Genomic DNA, 17,473 nt, shown 5'->3' on the forward strand with positions numbered 1-17,473 from the left:
GTCTTTCTAAATCGGGATTCGTTTCTACGGAAACGACAGGATTTTCTTTGGGGTTCCGAGTATCTCTTTTCCGATGCATTATTCCTCCTTTACTGCATCCATCGCTCCCTCACATTGACGAATTAAAACACAATTTGCGTCCATAAGATATACTCTGCATTCCCTGCATTGTCCTTCTAAATCGAGATAAGTTTCTACGGAAACGATAGGATTTTCTTTGGGGTTCCCAGTATCTCTTTTCCAATGCATTATTCCTCCTTTACTGCATCCCTCGCTCCCTCACATTGACGAATTAACACACAATTTGCGTCTATATGAAATACTCTGGATTCCCTGCATTGTCCTTCTAAATCGAGATAAGTTTCTACGGAAACGATAGGATTTTCTTTGGGGTTCCGAGTATCTCTTTTCCGATGCATTATTCCTCCTTTACTGCATCCCTCGCTCCCTCACATTGACGAATTAACACACATTTTGCGTCCATATGAAATACTCTGGATTCCCTGCATTGTCCTCCTATACCGAGATACGTTTCTACGGAAACGATAGGATTTCTTTGGGGTACCGAGTATCTCTTTTCCGATGCATTATTCCTCCTTTACTGCATCCCTCGCTCCCTCACATTGACGAATTAACACACAATTTGCGTCCATATGAAATACTCAGGATTCCCTGCATTGTCCTTCTAAATCGAGATACGTTTCTACTGAAACGATAGGCATTTCTTTGGGGTTCCGAGTATCTCTTTTCCGATGCATTATTCCTCCTTCACTGCATCCCTCGCTCCCTCACATTGACGAATTAACACACAATTTGCGTCCATATGAAATACTCTGGATTAACTGCATTGTCTTTCTAAATCGGGATTCGTTTCTACGGAAACGACAGGATTTTCTTTGGGGTTCCGAGTATCTCATTTCCGATGCATTATTCCTCCTTTACTGCATCCCTCGCTCCCTCACATTGACGAATTAAAACACAATTTGCGTCCATAAGAAATACTCTGCATTCCCTGCATTGTCCTTCTAAATCGAGATAAGTTTCTACGGAAACGATAGGATTTTCTTTGGGGTTCCGAGTATCTCTTTTCCGATGCATTATTCCTCCTTTACTGCATCCCTCGCTCCCTCACATTGACGAATTAACACACAATTTGCGTCCACATGATATACTCTGGATTCCCCGCATTGTCCTTCTAAATCGAGGAACGTTTCTACGGAAACGATAGGATTTGCTTTGGGGTTCCGAGTATCTCTTTTACGATGCATTATTCCTCCTTTACTGCATCCCTCGCTCCATCACATTGAAGAATTAACACACAATTTGCGTCTATATGAAATACCCTGGATTCCCTGCATTGTCCTTCTAAATCGAGATACGTTTCTACGGAAACGGTAGGATTTTCCTTGGGGTTCCGAGTATCTCTTTTCCGATGAATTATTCCTCCTTTACTGCATCCCTCGCTCCCTCACATTGACGAATTAACACACAATTTGCGTCCATATGAAATACTCTGGATTCCCTGCATTGTCCTTGAAAATCGAGATACGTTTCTACGGAACGATAGGATTTTCTTTGGGGTTCCCAGTATCTCTTTTCCGATGCATTATTCCTCCTTTACTGCATCCCTCGCTCCCCCACATTGACGAATTAACACACAATTTGCGTCCATATGATATACTCTGGATTCCCTGCATTATCCTTCTAAATCGAGATACGTTTCTACGGAAACGATAGGATTTTCTTTGGGGTTCCGAGTATCTCTTTTCCGATGGATTATTCCTCCTTTACTGCATCCCTCGCTCCCTCACATTGACGAATTAACACACAATTTGCGTCCATATGAAATACTCTGGATTCCCTGCATTGTCCTCCTAAATCAAGATACGTTTCTGCGGAAACGATAGAATTTTCTTTGGGGTTCCGAGTATCTCTTTTCCGATACATTATTCCTCCTTTACTGCATCCCTCGCTCCCTCACATTGACGAATTAACACACAATTTGCGTCCATATGAAATACTCAGGATTCCCTGCATTGTCCTTCTAAATCGAGATACGTTTCTGCGGAAACGATAGGATATTCTTTGGGGTTCCGCGTATCTCTTTTCCGATGCATTATTCCTCCTTTACTGCATCCCTCGCTTCCTCACATTGACGAATTAACACACAATTTGCGTCCGTATGAAATACTCTGGATTCCCTGCATTGTCCTTCTAAATCGAGGAACGTTTCTACGGAAACGATAGGATTTGCTTTGGGGTTCCGAGTATCTCTTTTCCGATGCATTATTCCTCCTTTACTGCATCCCTCGCTCCCTCACATTGCCGAATTAACACACAAATTGCGTCCATATGAAATACTCTGGGTTCCCTGCATTATCATTCTAAATCGTGTTACGTTTCTACGGAAACGATAGGATTTTCTTTTGCGAGTCGAGTATCTCTTTTCCGATGCATTATTCCTCCTTTACTGCATCCCTCGCTCCCTCACATTGACGAATTACCACACAATATGCGTCCATATGAAATACTCTGGATTCCCTGCATTGTCCTTCTAAATCGAGATACGTTTCTACGGAAACGATAGGATTTTCTTTAGGGTTCCGAGTATCTCTTTTCCGATGCATTATTCCTCCTTTACTGCATCCCTCGCTCCCTCACATTGACGAATTAACACACAATTTGCGTCAATATGAAATACTCTGGATTCCCTGCATTGTCCTTCTAAATCGAGATACGTTTCTACGGAAACGATAGGATTTTCTTTGGGGTTCCGAGTATCTCTTTTCCGATGCATTATTCCTCCTTTACTGCATCCCTCGCTCCCTCACATTGACGAATTAACACACAATTTGCGTCCATATGAAATTATCTGGATTCCCTGCATTGTCCTTCTAAACCGGGATTCGTTTCTACGGAAACGATAGGATTTTCTTTGGGGTTCCGAGTATCTCTTTTCCGATGCATTATTCCTCCTTTACTGCATCCATCGCTCCCTCACATTGACGAATTAACACACATTTTGCGTCCATATGAAATACTCTGGATTCCCTGCATTGTCCTTCTAAATCGAGATACGTTTCTATGGAAACGATAGGATTTTCTTTGGGGTCCCGAGTATCTCTTTTCCGATGCATTATTCCTCCTTTACTGCATCCCTCGCTCCCTCACATTGACAAATTAACACACAATTTGCGTCCATATGAAATACTCTCGACTCCCTGCATTGTCCTTGTAAATCGAGATACGTTTCTACGTAAACGATAGGATTTTCTTTGGGGTTCCGAGTATCTCTTTTCCGACGCATTATTCCTCCTTTACTGCATCCCTCGCTCCCTCACATTGACGAATTAACACACAATTTGCGTCCATATGATATACTCTGGATTCCCTGCATTGTCCTTCTAAATCGAGATACGTTTCTACGGAAACAATAGGATTTTCTTTGGTGTTCCCAGTATCTCTTTTCCGATGCATTATTCCTCCTTTACTGCATCCCTCACTCCCTCACATTGACGAATTAACACACAATTTGCGTCCATATGAAATACTCTGGATTCCCTGCATTGTCCACCTATATCGAGATACGTTTCTACGGAAACGATAGGATTTTCGTTGGGGTTCCGAGTATCGCTTTTCCGATGCATTATTCCTCCTTTACTGCATCCCTCGCTCCCTCACATTGACGAATTAACACACAATTTGCGTCCATATGAAATACTCTGGATTCCCTGCATTGTCCTTCTAAATCGAGATACGTTTCTACGGAAACGATAGGCATTTCTTTAGGGTTCCGAGTATCTCTTTTCCGATGCATTATTCCTCCTTTACTGCATCCCTCGCTAACTCACATTGACGAATTATCACACAATTTGCGTCCATATGAAATACTCTGGATTAACTGCATTGTCCTTCTAAATCGAGATACGTTTCTACTGAAACGATAGGATTTTCTTTGGGGTTCCGAGTATCTCTTTTCCGATGCATTATTCCTCCTTTACTGCATCCCTCGCTCCCTCACATTGACGAATTAACACACAATTTGCGTCCATATGAAATACTCTGGATTCCCTGCAATGTCCTCCTATATCGAGATACGTTTCTACGGAAACGATAGGATTTTCTTTGGGGTACCGAGTATCTCTTTTCCGATGCATTATTCCTCCTTTACTGCATCCCTCGCTCCCTCACATTGACGAATTAACACACAATTTGCGTCCATATGAAATACTCAGGATTCCCTGCATTGTCCTTCTAAATCGAGATACGTTTCTACTGAAACGATAGGCATTTCTTTGGGGTTCCGAGTATCTCTTTTCCGATGCATTATTCCTCCTTCACTGCATCCCTCGCTCCCTCACATTGACGAATTAACACACAATTTGCGTCCATATGAAATACTCTGGATTAACTGCATTGTCTTTCTAAATCGGGATTCGTTTCTACGGAAACGACAGGATTTTCTTTGGGGTTCCGAGTATCTCTTTTCCGATGCATTATTCCTCCTTTACTGCATCCCTCGCTCCCTCACATTGACGAATTAACACACAATTTGCGTCCATAAGATATACTCTGCATTCCCTGCATTGTCCTTCTAAATCGAGATAAGTTTCTACGGAAACGATAGGATTTTCTTTGGGGTTCCCAGTATCTCTTTTCCAATGCATTATTCCTCCTTTACTGCATCCCTCGCTCCCTCACATTGACGAATTAACACACAATTTGCGTCTATATGAAATACTCTGGATTCCCTGCATTGTCCTTCTAAATCGAGATAAGTTTCTACGGAAACGATAGGATTTTCTTTGGGGTTCCGAGTATCTCTTTTCCGATGCATTATTCCTCCTTTACTGCATCCCTCGCTCCCTCACATTGACGAATTAACACACAATTTGCGTCCATATGAAATACTCTGGATTCCCTGCATTGTCCTCCTATATCGAGATACGTTTCTACGGAAACGATAGGATTTCTTTGGGGTACCGAGTATCTCTTTTCCGATGCATTATTCCTCCTTTACTGCATCCCTCGCTCCCTCACATTGACGAATTAACACACAATTTGCGTCCATATGAAATACTCAGGATTCCCTGCATTGTCCTTCTAAATCGAGATACGTTTCTACTGAAACGATAGGCATTTCTTTGGGGTTCCGAGTATCTCTTTTCCGATGCATTATTCCTCCTTCACTGCATCCCTCGCTCCCTCACATTGACGAATTAACACACAATTTGCGTCCATATGAAATACTCTGGATTAACTGCATTGTCTTTCTAAATCGGGATTCGTTTCTACGGAAACGACAGGATTTTCTTTGGGGTTCCGAGTATCTCTTTTCCGATGCATTATTCCTCCTTTACTGCATCCCTCGCTCCCTCACATTGACGAATTAAAACACAATTTGCGTCCATAAGAAATACTCTGCATTCCCTGCATTGTCCTTCTAAATCGAGATAAGTTTCTACGGAAACGATAGGATTTTCTTTGGGGTTCCGAGTATCTCTTTTCCGATGCATTATTCCTCCTTTACTGCATCCCTCGCTCCCTCACATTGACGAATTAACACACAATTTGCGTCCACATGATATACTCTGGATTCCCCGCATTGTCCTTCTAAATCGAGGAACGTTTCTACGGAAACGATAGGATTTGCTTTGGGGTTCCGAGTATCTCTTTTACGATGCATTATTCCTCCTTTACTGCATCCCTCGCTCCATCACATTGAAGAATTAACACACAATTTGCGTCTATATGAAATACTCTGGATTCCCTGCATTGTCCTTCTAAATCGAGATACGTTTCTACGGAAACGGTAGGATTTTCCTTGGGGTTCCGAGTATCTCTTTTCCGATGAATTATTCCTCCTTTACTGCATCCCTCGCTCCCTCACATTGACGAATTAACACACAATTTGCGGCCATATGAAATACTCTGGATTCCCTGCATTGTCCTTGAAAATCGAGATACGTTTCTACGGAACGATAGGATTTTCTTTGGGGTTCCCAGTATCTCTTTTCCGATGCATTATTCCTCCTTTACTGCATCCCTCGCTCCCCCACATTGACGAATTAACACACAATTTGCGTCCATATGATATACTCTGGATTCCCTGCATTATCCTTCTAAATCGAGATACGTTTCTACGGAAACGATAGGATTTTCTTTGGGGTTCCGAGTATCTCTTTTCCGATGGATTATTCCTCCTTTACTGCATCCCTCGCTCCCTCACATTGACGAATTAACACACAATTTGCGTCCATATGAAATACTCTGGATTCCCTGCATTGTCCTCCTAAATCAAGATACGTTTCTGCGGAAACGATAGAATTTTCTTTGGGGTTCCGAGTATCTCTTTTCCGATACATTATTCCTCCTTTACTGCATCCCTCGCTCCCTCACATTGACGAATTAACACACAATTTGCGTCCATATGAAATACTCAGGATTCCCTGCATTGTCCTTCTCAATCGAGATACGTTTCTACGGAAACGATAGGATATTCTTTGGGGTTCCGCGTATCTCTTTTCCGATGCATTATTCCTCCTTTACTGCATCCCTCGCTTCCTCACATTGACGAATTAACACACAATTTGCGTCCGTATGAAATACTCTGGATTCCCTGCATTGTCCTTCTAAATCGAGGAACGTTTCTACGGCAACGATAGGATTTGCTTTGGGGTTCCGAGTATCTCTTTTACGATGCATTATTCCTCCTTTACTGCATCCCTCGCTCAATGACATTGACGAATTAACACACAATTTGCGTCCATATGAAATACTCTGGAGTCCCTGCATTGTCCTTGTAAATCGAGGTATGTTTCTACGGAAACGATAGGATTTTCTTTGGGGTTCCGAGTATCTCTTTTCCGATGCATTATTCCTCCTTTACTGCATCCCTCGCTCCCTCACATTGACGAATTAACACACAATTTGCGTCCATATGAAATACTCTGGATTCCCTGCATTGTCCTTCTAAATCAGGATTCGTTTCTACGGAAACGACAGGATTTTCTTTGGGGTTCCGAGTATTTCTTTTCCGATGCATTATTCCTCCTTTACTGCATCCCTCGCTCCCTCACATTGCCGAATTAACACATAAATTGCGTCCATATGAAATACTCTGGGTTCCCTGCATTATCATTCTAAATCGAGATACGTATCCACGGAAACGATAGGATTTTCTTTTGCGAGTCGAGTATCTCTTTTCCGATGCATTATTCCTCCTTTACTGCATCCCTCGCTCCCTCACATTGACGAATTAAAACACAATTTGCGTCCATATGAAATACTCTGGATTCCCTGCATTGTCCTTCTAAATCGAGATAAGTTTCTACGGAAACGATAGGATTTTCTTTGGGGTTCCCAGTATCTCTTTTCCGATGCATTATTCCTCCTTTACTGCATCCCTCGCTCCCTCACATAGACGAATTAACACACAATTTGCGTCCATATGAAATACTCTGGATTCCCTGCATTGACCTTCTTAATCAAGATACGTTTCTACGGAAACGATAGGATTTTCTTTGGGATTCCGAGTATCTCTTTTCCGATGCATTATTCCTCCTTTACTGCATCCCTCGCTCCCTCACATTGACGAATTAACACACAATATGCGTCCATATGAAATACTCTGGATTCCCTGCATTGTCCTTCTAAATCGAGATACGTTTCTACGGAAACGATAGGATTTTCTTTGGGGTTCCGAGTATCTCTTTTCCGATGCATTATTCCTCCTTTACTGCATCCCTCGCTCCCTCACTTTGACGAATTAACACACAATTTGCGTCCATATGAAATACTCTGGATTCCCTACATTGTCCTTCTAAATCGAGATACGTTTCTACGGAAACGATAGGATTTTCTTTTGCGAGTCGAGTATCTCTTTTCCGATGCATTATTCCTCCTTTACTGCATCCCTCGCTCCCTCACATTGACGAATTAAAACACAATTTGCGTCCATATGAAATACTCTGGATTCCCTGCATTGTCCTTCTAAATCGAGATAAGTTTCTACGGAAACGATAGGATTTTCTTTGGGGTTCCCAGTATCTCTTTTCCGATGCATTATTCCTCCTTTACTGCATCCCTCGCTCCCTCACATTGACGAATTAACACACAATTTGCGTCCATATGAAATACTCTGGATTCCCTGCATTGACCTTCTTAATCAAGATACGTTTCTACGGAAACGATAGGATTTTCTTTGGGATTCCGAGTATCTCTTTTCCGATGCATTATTCCTCCTTTACTGCATCCCTCGCCTCTCACATTGACGAATTAACACACAATATGCGTCCATATGAAATACTCTGGATTCCCTGCATTGTCCTTCTAAATCGAGATACGTTTCTACGGAAACGATAGGATTTTCTTTGGGGTTCCGAGTATCTCTTTTCCGATGCTTTATTCCTCCTTTACTGCATCCCTCGCTCCCTCACTTTGACGAATTAACACACAATTTGCGTCCGTATGAAATACTCTGGATTCCCTACATTGTCCTTCTAAATCGAGATACGTTTCTACGGAAACGAAAGGATTTTCTTTGGGGTTCCGAGTATCTCTTTTCCGATGCATTATTCCTCCTTTACTGCATCCCTCGCTCCCTCACATTGACGAATTAACACACAATTTGCGTCCATATGAAATTCTCTGGATTCCCTGCATTGTCCTTCTGAATCGGGATTCGTTTCTACGGAAACGATAGGATTTTCTTTGGGGTTCCGAGTATCTCTTTTCCGATGCATTATTCCTCCTTTACTGCATCCATCGCTCCCTCACGTTGACGAATTAACACACAATTTGCGTCCATATGAAATACTCTGGATTCCCTGCATTGTCCACCTATATCGAGATACGTTTCTACGGAAACGATAGGTTTTTCGTTGGGGTTCCGAGTATCTCTTTTCCGATGCATTATTCCTCCTTTACTGCATCCCTCGCTCCCTCACATTGACGAATTAACACACAATTTGCGTCCATATGAAATACTCTGGATTCCCTGCATTGTCCTTCTAAATCGAGATACGTTTCTACGGAAACGATAGGCATTTCTTTAGGGTTCCGAGTATCTCTTTTCCGATGCATTATTCCTCCTTTACTGCATCCCTCGCTAACTCACATTGACGAATTATCACACAATTTGCGTCCATATGAAATACTCTGGATTAACTGCATTGTCCTTCTAAATCGAGATACGTTTCTACTGAAACGATAGGATTTTCTTTGGGGTTCCGAGTATCTCTTTTCCGATGCATTATTCCTCCTTTACTGCATCCCTCGCTCCCTCACATTGACGAATTAACACACAATTTGCGTCCATATGAAATACTCTGGATTCCCTGCAATGTCCTCCTATATCGAGATACGTTTCTACGGAAACGATAGGATTTTCTTTGGGGTACCGAGTATCTCTTTTCCGATGCATTATTCCTCCTTTACTGCATCCCTCGCTCCCTCACATTGACGAATTAACACACAATTTGCGTCCATATGAAATACTCAGGATTCCCTGCATTGTCCTTCTAAATCGAGATACGTTTCTACTGAAACGATAGGCATTTCTTTGGGGTTCCGAGTATCTCTTTTCCGATGCATTATTCCTCCTTCACTGCATCCCTCGCTCCCTCACATTGACGAATTAACACACATTTTGCGTCCATATGAAATACTCTGGATTAACTGCATTGTCTTTCTAAATCGGGATTCGTTTCTACGGAAACGACAGGATTTTCTTTGGGGTTCCGAGTATCTCTTTTCCGATGCATTATTCCTCCTTTACTGCATCCCTCGCTCCCTCACATTGACGAATTAAAACACAATTTGCGTCCATAAGATATACTCTGCATTCCCTGCATTGTCCTTCTAAATCGAGATAAGTTTCTACGGAAACGATAGGATTTTCTTTGGGGTTCCTAGTATCTCTTTTCCGATGCATTATTCCTCCTTTACTGCATCCCTCGCTCCCTCACATTGACGAATTAACACACAATTTGCGTCTATATGAAATACTCTGGATTCCCTGCATTGTCCTTCTAAATCGAGATAAGTTTCTACGGAAACGATAGGATTTTCTTTGGGGTTCCGAGTATCTCTTTTCCGATGCATTATTCCTCCTTTACTGCATCCCTCGCTCCCTCACATTGACGAATTAACACACAATTTGCGTCCATATGAAATACTCTGGATTCCCTGCATTGTCCTCCTATATCGAGATACGTTTCTACGGAAACGATAGGATTTCTTTGGGGTACCGAGTATCTCTTTTCCGATGCATTATTCCTCCTTTACTGCATCCCTCGCTCCCTCACATTGACGAATTAACACACAATTTGCGTCCATATGAAATACTCAGGATTCCCTGCATTGTCCTTCTAAATCGAGATACGTTTCTACTGAAACGATAGGCATTTCTTTGGGTTTCCGAGTATCTCTTTTCCGATGCATTATTCCTCCTTCACTGCATCCCTCGATCCCTCACATTGACGAATTAACACACAATTTGCGTCCATATGAAATACTCTGGATTAACTGCATTGTCTTTCTAAATCGGGATTCGTTTCTACGGAAACGACAGGATTTTCTTTGGGGTTCCGAGTATCTCTTTTCCGATGCATTATTCCTGCTTTACTGCATCCCTCGCTCCCTCACATTGACGAATTAAAACACAATTTGCGTCCATAAGAAATACTCTGCATTCCCTGCATTGTCCTTCTAAATCGAGATAAGTTTCTACGGAAACGATAGGATTTTCTTTGGGGTTCCCAGTATCTCTTTCCGATGCATTATTCCTCCTTTACTGCATCCCTCGCTCCCTCACATTGACGAATTAACACACAATTTGCGTCTATATGAAATACTCTGGATTCCCTGCATTGTCCTTCTAAATCGAGATACGTTTCTACGGAAACGGTAGGATTTTCCTTGGGGTTCCGAGTATCTCTTTTCCGATGCATTATTCCTCCTTTACTGCATCCCTCGCTCCCTCACATTGACGAATTAACACACAATTTGCGTCCATATGAAATACTCTGGATTCCCTGCATTGTCCTTGAAAATCGAGATACGTTTCTACGGAAACGATAGGATTTTCTTTGGGGTTCCGAGTATCTCTTTTCCGATGCATTATTCCTCCTTTACTGCATCCCTCGCTCCCTCACATTGACGAATTAACACACAATTTGCGTCCACATGATATACTCTGGATTCCCCGCATTGTCCTTCTAAATCGAGGAACGTTTCTACGGAAACGATAGGATTTGCTTTGGGGTTCCGAGTATCTCTTTTACGATGCATTATTCCTCCTTTACTGCATCCCTCGCTCCATCACATTGAAGAATTAACACACAATTTGCGTCTATATGAAATACTCTGGATTCCCTGCATTGTCCTTCTAAATCGAGATACGTTTCTACGGAAACGGTAGGATTTTCCTTGGGGTTCCGAGTATCTCTTTTCCGATGCATTATTCCTCCTTTACTGCATCCCTCGCTCCCTCACATTGACGAATTAACACACAATTTGCGTCCATATGAAATACTCTGGATTCCCTGCATTGTCCTTGAAAATCGAGATACGTTTCTACGGAACGATAGGATTTTCTTTGGGGTTCCCAGTATCTCTTTCCGATGCATTATTCCTCCTTTACTGCATCCCTCGCTCCCCCACATTGACGAATTAACACACAATTTGCGTCCATATGATATACTCTGGATTCCCTGCATTATCCTTCTAAATCGAGATACGTTTCTACGGAAACGATAGGATTTTCTTTGGGGTTCCGAGTATCTCTTTTCCGATGGATTATTCCTCCTTTACTGCATCCCTCGCTCCCTCACATTGACGAATTAACACACAATTTGCGTCCATATGAAATACTCTGGATTCCCTGCATTGTCCTCCTAAATCAAGATACGTTTCTGCGGAGACGATAGAATTTTCTTTGGGGTTCCGAGTATCTCTTTTCCGATACATTATTCCTCCTTTACTGCATCCCTCGCTCCCTCACATTGACGAATTAACACACAATTTGCGTCCATATGAAATACTCAGGATTCCCTGCATTGTCCTTCTAAATCGAGATACGTTTCTACGGAAACGATAGGATATTCTTTGGGGTTCCGCGTATCTCTTTTCCGATGCATTATTCCTCCTTTACTGCATCCCTCGCTTCCTCACATTGACGAATTAACACACAATTTGCGTCCGTATGAAATACTCTGGATTCCCTGCATTGTCCTTCTAAATCGAGGAACGTTTCTACGGAAACGATAGGATTTGCTTTGGGGTTCCGAGTATCTCTTTTACGATGCATTATTCCTCCTTTACTACATCCCTCGCTCAATGACATTGACGAATTAACACACAATTTGCGTCCATATGAAATACTCTGGATTCCCTGCATTGTCCTTGTAAATCGAGGTATGTTTCTACGGAAACGATAGGATTTTCTTTGGGGTTCCGAGTATCTCTTTTCCGATGCATTATTCCTCCTTTACTGCATCCCTCGCTCCCTCACATTGACGAATTAACACACAATTTGCGTCCATATGAAATACTCTGGATTCCCTGCACTGTCCTTCTAAATCAGGATTCGTTTCTACGGAAACGACAGGATTTTCTTTGGGGTTCCGAGTATTTCTTTTCCGATGCATTATTCCTCCTTTACTGCATCCCTCGCTCCCTCACATTGCCGAATTAACACACAAATTGCGTCCATATGAAATACTCTGGGTTCCCTGCATTATCATTCTAAATCGAGATACGTTTCTACGGAAACGATAGGATTTTCTTTTGCGAGTCGAGTATCTCTTTTCCGATGCATTATTCCTCCTTTACTGCATCCCTCGCTCCCTCACATTGACGAATTAAAACACAATTAGCGTCCATATGAAATACTCTGGATTCCCTGCATTGTCCTTCTAAATCGAGATAAGTTTCTACGGAAACGATAGGATTTTCTTTGGGGTTCCCAGTATCTCTTTTCCGATGCATTATTCCTCCTTTACTGCATCCCTCGCTCCCTCACATAGACGAATTAACACACAATTTGCGTCCATATGAAATACTCTGGATTCCCTGCATTGACCTTCTTAATCAAGATACGTTTCTACGGAAACGATAGGATTTTCTTTGGGATTCCGAGTATCTTTTTCCGATGCATTATTCCTCCTTTACTGCATCCCTCGCTCCCTCACATTGACGAATTAACACACAATATGCGTCCATATGAAATACTCTGGATTCCCTGCATTGTCCTTCTAAATCGAGATACGTTTCTACGGAAACGATAGGATTTTCTTTGGGGTTCCGAGTATCTCTTTTCCGATGCATTATTCCTCCTTTACTGCATCCCTCGCTCCCTCACTTTGACGAATTAACACACAATTTGCGTCCATATGAAATACTCTGGATTCCCTACATTGTCCTTCTAAATCGAGATACGTTTCTACGGAAACGATAGGATTTTCTTTTGCGAGTCGAGTATCTCTTTTCCGATGCATTATTCCTCCTTTACTGCATCCCTCGCTCCCTCACATTGACGAATTAAAACACAATTTGCGTCCATATGAAATACTCTGGATTCCCTGCATTGTCCTTCTAAATCGAGATAAGTTTCTACGGAAACGATAGGATTTTCTTTGGGGTTCCCAGTATCTCTTTTCCGATGCATTATTCCTCCTTTACTGCATCCCTCGCTCCCTCACATTGACGAATTAACACACAATTTGCGTCCATATGAAATACTCTGGATTCCCTGCATTGATCTTCTTAATCAAGATACGTTTCTACGGAAACGATAGGATTTTCTTTGGGATTCCGAGTATCTCTTTTCCGATGCATTATTCCTCCTTTACTGCATCCCTCGCCTCTCACATTGACGAATTAACACACAATATGCGTCCATATGAAATACTCTGGATTCCCTGCATTGTCCTTCTAAATCGAGATACGTTTCTACGGAAACGATAGGATTTTCTTTGGGGTTCCGAGTATCTCTTTTCCGATGCTTTATTCCTCCTTTACTGCATCCCTCGCTCCCTCACTTTGACGAATTAACACACAATTTGCGTCCGTATGAAATACTCTGGATTCCCTACATTGTCCTTCTAAATCGAGATACGTTTCTACGGAAACGAAAGGATTTTCTTTGGGGTTCCGAGTATCTCTTTTCCGATGCATTATTCCTCCTTTACTGCATCCCTCGCTCCCTCACATTGACGAATTAACACACAATTTGCGTCCATATGAAATTCTCTGGATTCCCTGCATTGTCCTTCTAAATCGGGATTCGTTTCTACGGAAACGATAGGATTTTCTTTGGGGTTCCGAGTATCTCTTTTCCGATGCATTATTCCTCCTTTACTGCATCCATCGCTCCCTCACGTTGACGAATTAACACACATTTTGCGTCCATATGAAATACTCTGGATTCCCTGCATTGTCCTTCTAAATCGAGATACGTTTCTATGGAAACGATAGGATTTTCTTTGGGGTTCCGAGCATCTCTTTTCCGATGCATTATTCCTCCTTTACTGCATCCCTCGCTCACTCACATTGACGAATTAACAAACAATTTGCGTCCATATGAAATACTCTGGACTCCCTGCATTGTCCTTCTAAATCGAGATACGTTTCTACGGAAACGATAGGATTTTCTTTGGGGTTCCGAGTATCTCTTATCCGACGCATTATTCCTCCTTTACTGCATCCCTCGCTCCCTCACATTGACGAATTAACACACAATTTGCGTCCATATGATATACTCTGGATTCCCTGCATTGTCCTTCTAAATCGAGATACGTTTCTACGGAAACGATAGGATTTTCTTTGGTGTTCCGAGTATCTCTTTTCCGATGCATTATTCCTCCTTTACTGCATCCCTCACTCCCTCACATTGACGAATTAACACACAATTTGCGTCCATATGAAATACTCTGGATTCCCTGCATTGTCCACCTATATCGAGATACGTTTCTACGGAAACGATAGGATTTTCTTTGGGGTTCCGAGTATCTCTTTTCCGATGCATTATTCCTCCTTTACTGCATCCCTCGCTCCCTCACATTGACGAATAAACACACAATTTTCGTCCATATGAAATACTCAGGATTCCCTGCATTGTCCTTCTAAATCGAGATACGATTCTACGGAAACGATAGGCATTTCTTTAGGGTTCCGAGTATCTCTTTTCCGATGCATTATTCCTCCTTTACTGCATCCCTCGCTAACTCACATTGACGAATTAACACACAATTTGCGTCCATATGAAATACTCTGGATTAACTGCATTGTCCTTCTAAATCGAGATACGTTTCTGCGGAAACCATAGAATTTTCTTTGGGGTTCCGAGTATCTCTTTTCCGATGCATTATTCCTCCTTTACTGCATCCCTCGCTCCCTCACATTGTCGAATTAACACACAATTTGCGTCCATATGAAATACTCAGGATTCCCTGCATTGTCCTTCTAAATCGAGATACGTTTCTACGGAAACGATAGGATTTTCTTTGGGGTTCCGCGTATCTCTTTTCCGATGCATTATTCCTCCTTTACTGCATCCCTCGCTTCCTCACATTGACGAATTAACACACAATTTGCGTCCATATGAAATACTCTGGATTCCCTGCATTATCCTTCTAAATCGAGATACGTTTCTACGGAAACGATAGGATTTTCTTTGGGGTTCCGAGTATCTCTTTTCCGATGGATTATTCCTCCTTTACTGCATCCCTCGCTCCCTCACATTGACGAATTAACACACAATTTGCGTCCATATGAAATACTCTGGATTCCCTGCATTGTCCTCCTAAATCAAGATACGTTTCTGCGGAGACGATAGAATTTTCTTTGGGGTTCCGAGTATCTCTTTTCCGATACATTATTCCTCCTTTACTGCATCCCTCGCTCCCTCACATTGACGAATTAACACACAATTTGCGTCCATATGAAATACTCAGGATTCCCTGCATTGTCCTTCTAAATCGAGATACGTTTCTACGGAAACGATAGGATATTCTTTGGGGTTCCGCGTATCTCTTTTCCGATGCATTATTCCTCCTTTACTGCATCCCTCGCTTCCTCACATTGACGAATTAACACACAATTTGCGTCCGTATGAAATACTCTGGATTCCCTGCATTGTCCTTCTAAATCGAGGAACGTTTCTACGGAAACGATAGGATTTGCTTTGGGGTTCCGAGTATCTCTTTTACGATGCATTATTCCTCCTTTACTGCATCCCTCGCTCAATGACATTGACGAATTAACACACAATTTGCGTCCATATGAAATACTCTGGATTCCCTGCATTGTCCTTGTAAATCGAGGTATGTTTCTACGGAAACGATAGGATTTTCTTTGGGGTTCCGAGTATCTCTTTTCCGATGCATTATTCCTCCTTTACTGCATCCCTCGCTCCCTCACATTGACGAATTAACACACAATTTGCGTCCATATGAAATACTCTGGATTCCCTGCATTGTCCTTCTAAATCAGGATTCGTTTCTACGGAAACGACAGGATTTTCTTTGGGGTTCCGAGTATTTCTTTTCCGATGCATTATTCCTCCTTTACTGCATCCCTCGCTCCCTCACATTGCCGAATTAACACACAAATTGCGTCCATATGAAATACTCTGGGTTCCCTGCATTATCATTCTAAATCGAGATACGTTTCTACGGAAACGATAGGATTTTCTTTGGGGTTTCGAGTATCTCTTTTCCGATGCATTATTCCTCCTTTACTGCATCCCTCGCTCCCTCACATTGACGAATTAACACACAATTTGGGACCATATGAAATTCTCTGGATTCCCTGCATTGTCCTTCTAAATCGGGATTCGTTTCTACGGAAACGATAGGATTTTCTTTGGGGTTCCGAGTATCTCTTTTCCGATGCATTATTCCTCCTTTACTGCATCCATCGCTCCCTCACATTGACGAATTAACACACATTTTGCGTCCATATGAAATACTCAGGATTCCCTGCATTGTCCTTCTAAATCGAGATACATTTCTATGGAAACGATAGGATTTTCTTTGGGGTTCCGAGAATCTCTTTTCCGATGCATTATTCCTCCTTTACTGCATCCCTCGCTCCCTCACATTGACGAATTAACACACAATTTGCGTCCATATGAAATACTCTGGACTCCCTGCATTGTCCTTGTAAATCGAGATACGTTTCTACGGAAACGACAGGATTTTCTTTGGGGTTCCGAGTATCTCTTATCCGACGCATTATTCCTCCTTTACTGCATCCCTCGCTCCCTCACATTGACGAATTAACACACAATTTGCGTCCATATGATATACTCTGGATTCCCTGCATTGTCCTTCTAAATCGAGATACGTTTCTACGGAAACGATAGGATTTTCTTTGGTGTTCCGAGTATCTCTTTTCCGATGCATTATTCCTCCTTTACTGAGTCCCTCACTCCCTCACATTGACGAATTAACACACAATTTGCGTCCAT

This window comes from Schistocerca nitens, chromosome 2, assembly GCF_023898315.1.
Source record: "Schistocerca nitens isolate TAMUIC-IGC-003100 chromosome 2, iqSchNite1.1, whole genome shotgun sequence".
In the NCBI taxonomy this organism is placed as follows: domain Eukaryota; kingdom Metazoa; phylum Arthropoda; class Insecta; order Orthoptera; family Acrididae; genus Schistocerca; species Schistocerca nitens.